The sequence below is a fragment of the Prosopis cineraria genome, unplaced genomic scaffold (genome assembly GCF_029017545.1).
Source record: "Prosopis cineraria cultivar Desert tree isolate PC_DT_omini unplaced genomic scaffold, ASM2901754v1 PC2, whole genome shotgun sequence".
Classification (NCBI taxonomy): Eukaryota; Viridiplantae; Streptophyta; class Magnoliopsida; order Fabales; family Fabaceae; genus Prosopis; species Prosopis cineraria.
Window position 1 is genome coordinate 32,268,471 of NW_026555333.1, and position 5,819 is coordinate 32,274,289.

At 33.1% G+C, this 5,819-nt stretch overlaps 1 long non-coding RNA gene across 2 annotated transcripts; it reads right to left on the minus strand.

Annotated features, from left to right (window-relative positions):
* Positions 1-1,254: 1,254 nt before the first annotated feature.
* LOC129302111 (uncharacterized) lies at positions 1,255-5,464 on the minus strand. Of its 2 annotated transcripts, XR_008591183.1 has the most exons (3): positions 4,822-5,464; positions 3,691-3,966; positions 1,255-3,607 (listed from the first exon to the last, which is right to left on the minus strand). It is a non-coding gene; the product is annotated as an uncharacterized LOC129302111 (long non-coding RNA). The 2 variants fall into 2 exon arrangements; XR_008591182.1 differs by lacking the exon at positions 1,255-3,607 and having other exon boundaries at positions 3,609-3,966.
* Positions 5,465-5,819: the final 355 nt, after the last annotated feature.

A 5,819-nucleotide genomic window follows, 5' to 3' on the forward strand; every position in this document is an offset into this window, starting at 1 on the left:
GCAAGATAACGCTTGAGGTTCAAATAATTAACAAGAAAAGGAAAACAATGATACTAATAAACTAACAGAAACGAAAACAAAATTAAGTAGATGGATGACAATGTGGGCACGGCATAATCTCTCTCTGTTTTTTTTGGGTTTCCCACCTGATATCCTAGACCGTCTGAGTATCATGAGTTCTTTGCCCGCTCAATTCAATCAAAACTAATATAAATTCATATGTAGGTGGGACCCTCTTTGAGGGAGTTTTACTAATACCATTAGCGAGACACATTTTGTATGCTTAGCTGCACGACTGTATACTTTGAAACTTAAACATGAGACCTTAAATTAAGTTATCTAAATTCTTAACCACTTAAATGAGCGCTTGTTGGTAAAGCATAGTCATTTCGAATCCAATAAGTGAATATCACACGCCTCATGGACAAACACACAGCAAAGGCCAATCACGCAAATAAACTTAAAAAAACAAAAACTAGTAAATGGGTATGGGTGTGCAGATAAGGAAGATTATTTTTGAAATCAATAAGAAAATCAAACTGATAACAAGTTTTTTTTTTTTTTAAACCAGGAAACTAAGAGCATGTATAGAAAGAAGGCATAAGAATTTAATATGTGAATCACAAGCCTTGAAACTTGAATGGAAACAAGAATACGAGCTCCAAAACAAGAACTGCAGATTGCTATTACATTTAGCGAGAACAAGAATTCACTTACTTTTCATGACTTTCCAACGTGCGCCATCTCCTCCCAATTTTTTTTTTCTCCTTTTTCTTGCTCTCACTTTTATAGATCAACCTAGGATTTTTCCCTCTTAACCATAGAATCAATCACATCAAATTAAATTCTCATTTGACATTTTTTACCCATTATTTCTAATTTTCAAATTTACATTTAATGCATTTAATTTGATAGAAATATGATTGAGGGAATTTGGGGTCAATAAAAAAGAAATATCCTTTTTGAAGCTATATTTTTTAATTCATAAAAGACCTATTTCCTTTCCTTTTTTATAATTTTATTATGATCTTTCATTTATTTTCAATTTATATCTAGAAGATCGAACAAAATATGATATTCACAATACTATACCATGACATGCACATCATATCCATTCACAAGTTTTACAAGATTAGAAGATGAACAAAGTGCTTGGATAGGAAAGGAACAGTTTATGATCAACATCCACCAACAATGAACTATTCCATGTAGGAAAGGAAGAGTTTTTCAATCCAAAGAAATTAAATTCGACTAATAGATAGCCATTAATCATCATTTATATAGTTTATACAAGTTGACATTGTTGGAGGAGGTCATCAACCCCTCAAATGACTTTCAGAATTTAATTGTTGCTCTCAAATTCTTAGACGCCTCTACTGGGATTTGATTTTTCTCATACAGTAGGAGGAATTGTGCTAGAGTGAACAAGGAAGCTTTAAATAAAAAATTTTTATACAATAAATGATACCAAACTAAACATGTAAGATACAAGTGGAAGTCAAAAATAAATGATCCAAGGTAAGTGCATGTTTGTCTAGCCTTGTAAGGGAGACATGCTTCCTTTCTAGAAGAATCATTGAACGTGGAGAACATGCACTACGGGAAGACCATTAACTAAATCCTCATAGGAAAGCAATATTAACATGATATTTCATTAGTCTATTTCTGAAAAGAGGGTATTTAAAAAATTCACATAGAAGCAATTCCATAGGGGAAATGTAGAGATTTTTTATTTTAAAGAGGGAACATGCTGCAACAGGATAAATTACCAAGGTCCATATTTGAACAAAATATAACCTTTAATTTTTAGCTACATCTGCATATTTTCATTTCATTTAATTTATTGCTCCAAGTTATTGTTCTTTAATTTTTTTGCTTGGCCAAAAGTCATTGTTCTTTAATGGATGGGGCAAAAACAAAACAGTGCACTCTGTCAAAGTATACCATAATTTATTACTTTCAGCGCTAATATTTGTGTGCAAGAGTATGGAGAAAATGACCTTCAAAGAGTTTTTGCTCCGTAATTCAGTTATTAATTTATATCCTATACTTTGCTGCCGCAGTTCATAGAAAAACTGATTAAAATTTTTACAATGTTTGTGAATACAATAGAATCAAACAAAGGACAAACAGGTGACAATTATAGAACATAATCAAATAGAGAAATAAGAGAGGACAAAACTGAACTCACTTACAATATACTAGGTTTTTGCAACAGAATTACGTGATGCCCAGCACTTTTTTTTTTTTAAGGAATCAAAAATGCATTTTTCAATTTTAGTCCAGATGTTATGTTTTTATTGAAAAGTATGATCACAAGAGAATTATCACACCCAAGGCCTTCTACCTCCATAAAAACAATGGAGCCCATGAGTTTTTAAATAACTAAGCCTCTTCTTTCCACTAAAGCAGGCAATCACTTCTGAAATGCAATAATATATGTGATATGTCGTTGATCTTAGATAATCATTTCTCAATTGCAGTTTCAGGATACTACATAACTCTTTGCCTTTCTGCATCTGATTTCACAAAGGACCCATCTATATGTGTGTATGTGTCTAACCAGTTCACACTTATTTATTTCACAATATGTTAAATACAAGCTCAGAAAAATTCTATCCCAACTCCAAAAGTATGCAATTAAAATGTATATCACTTTTGCAATCATTAGAAAATAAAAACACCGCTTCTAAACTGACTTTAACGCATGCCATCTAAAGAAGAGGAAGATCATAACACAGAACAAAGCAACAGTTTGTTTCTTTCTCCATCTACTATTTATGTGTGCATGTTTCCTAATGACTACCGTAACAACCTCTTTCTTCTTTGTGGCCCATTTTTATTGTCTTCCCTTTTCATCTTAATTAAAAGTAACTAAAACTCCCTTTCCTTAATAACAAAGAAATCCGAATTTACCAAAATAACCCCCACAATAATTCTTATATGTATTATGTAATATTGCCTTATCATAAGCAAACATTAAAACTGTTCTTTTCATAATCCTAACCCATGGTGAGGTTAAGAGATATCGCTTTATATACTATATGCAAACAAATGTTGAGGATAAAGATGTCCTGGAAAACTTGCAGTCTGATATAGCTATATTGACAACTAAGAATGCAACAGATACTAGTACATTTTCAGACAAACATAATGGTATTGTTTGCATATATGATGAAGTGGCATTTCTCCCAGGAGTTAAAAGAAAACATATGAAGTGTAAGGGGACAAATGAAAAAACGGAAAAATACTTGGCTTCTCAAGGGTAGTGTTCCTTGTTAGATTCTTCAATGATAGCCTTAATTTGGTTAGGTTGTGGGCTCATGATTCAGGGTAAATCTTGAATTCCTGTAGGCCTTACCTGCTTTATAGCAGCTTATGATTTTGTTATTCCAGTGAAATGGGCTGGCACTGATGCCTGGGTGTAAATGCATAAACGCATAAATGCATCCTTTAGACAAAAGAATTTAACTGCTTGAATAAAATGTAGCAGATAGAATCTTCCTTAGACAAATGTCCTTGCCAAAGTTGATATTAAATCCAAAAATGAAGAGACATATCTTTAAGAATCTCTGGGCAAATTTGAATATGTGTAGTGCTTCATGAGCTAAAAGAGAGAACCAAGATCTTGATTATAATATTTTAACGCATAAATATTAAAATAAGAGGTGGAATATAATTTGTACTTACTATTCCCATGAACAATATTGATACAATCCCAGGCATGCCAAGACCTTCTGCAAGCGTGGACCCGAAGAAGAAAATAGATTTGATATACTTTGCCATTTAAACAAATCAACAATTAAAAGTGATATCATCTTCAACTTAGCAATTCTAAACTTGTCAAATTCAGTGTATTCAATGCAGGGCATACCATAATCCCTATTCCCATAAGGCTTTTCTTCTTCATGAGCACATTAATTGCTTCTGTAGCACCTGGATTCTGCTTACATGATACCCCAGTCTCTGTGAGATTGCACAATCAAAAAGCATTGGAAATCTCATTGAAATTCCTTTACGCTGACATTAGATGCAATATAAGTCGTCCTCTTTCTTCTTACGTCTCTTTATTTTTGCAAATGAGCATTAATTATTGCACAATTAAACAAGAGTCACAGACTACTCTGACATTTTGACGATGGGATTGAATTGATCAACAAAATAATTAACGATATCTTATAATCCAAAAGACTTCAAGTCTATGTCCATTTCACACATTTACGCTTTGGAGAAATACTAATTATGCACGATTAAAAAGGCAAATGTCAGTCAATGGCTGCACAAGGAGATGTTATAGAAGGGATAAAGCATGGGTGGCAATATCTTTCTACAAGACACAAGCTTCTAAAGTAGCAGTCTACTTAAAAAATGTCAATCTATTATTATGATAATATATACTCAATACAAATCATACTAAACTAATGAATTACTCAACTAAATTTATTAAAAGAAATAAAAGAGTTAAATTAAGTATAAGAGCATATATAAAACGATGAATAATATATGATAGATTCAAAGTATCAGAAATTGAAAAACTCAACAGCGCGAAATCAAACCGAAGCTAACCTGACTTGAGTTATCTTCTCAAAAGAAAGTTTTCATTTCACGCCCAACGAATAGAAAGAACCAATAGCTTAACAATAATATCTCATAATTGCAGAACTTGGTCTTCTTACTAATTTAAGGAGACGTTACATACACAGCTGTACTCAGTTATTATTAAATGAACTTACTTGTAATGTATACCGTGATCAAAATGAAAGAGATAAAGAATAGAAGAAAAAGAAAAAATAAGATCACTAAGGTTCGGGATAAACATACCTTTTATAAGCTTTTGATGTTTCAGCTGCTGCTTTTCATTAATCCAAGCTATTTACGGCCAAGTGAGTAGCAATGAAAGGAAATGAAGAAGAGGAGAGGCATTGAGAGGACATAAATGAAGCGGCTTTGTAAAAGGTTAGAGGAAAGATGCAGATTAGAGGCGACGGCGCTCACGATCTGGCGTTGAGAGGAGAGGAGACTGAGCTCAAGATCCAAACAGAAGCGATGAAGCAGAGGAAAACTTGAGCTTGCATAAGCAAGGTGGTGGCCGAGCTTCATCGATTCGATGAGAAAACCCAGCAAGGAAACAAAATGAAGGAAGAGGGCAAGAAGCTCGAGTTACAGAGACCATGACGAGGGGTGAGGCATCTGAGCTCAACGGCGGCAAATAGATGTACAAACTTATTTGGAGAAGAGGAACCGAGACCGAAGGTGGATATGAGAAAATGCTTCATGAAAGTTCAAACTGATCTTAATTGGATTAGGAAAATTGACATGCATAAAAAACCCTACAAATCGATTGAAAAACGGCAGCTTCTAGATAGAGGATTTGTTAGGATGGATGTTGATGGATGCGTGCATACTAACAGTATGGCTGCTTGTGGTGGAAATGTGACAGGTGAAAGACGATAGGATTGTGGGATTTTGCTGCAAAATAAGCAAATTGAAGTTTACTCTGTGTTGAAGCCTTAAATCTAATCACTAAATATTGCAATGATGATCATCCTTTTCATGATATCATTTTTCATGCTATTAATATTTAAAACCTGAATTGATTTGTTAACATTAATTTTGTGTTTAGGGATATTATTAATATTGCTCATAGAATAGTTAGAAAAACTCATTTTAGATAGAGCTTTTCTTGCATCTTTAATCATCTATTATCTTGATTAATTAAAAAAGGTAGATGATAAATGATTTCTTGGCTCTCATTTTATAGTTTGGTTGTTCAGGCTTTTCTTATTTTGATTATCAATACATCTCAGTTTTCCATTCAA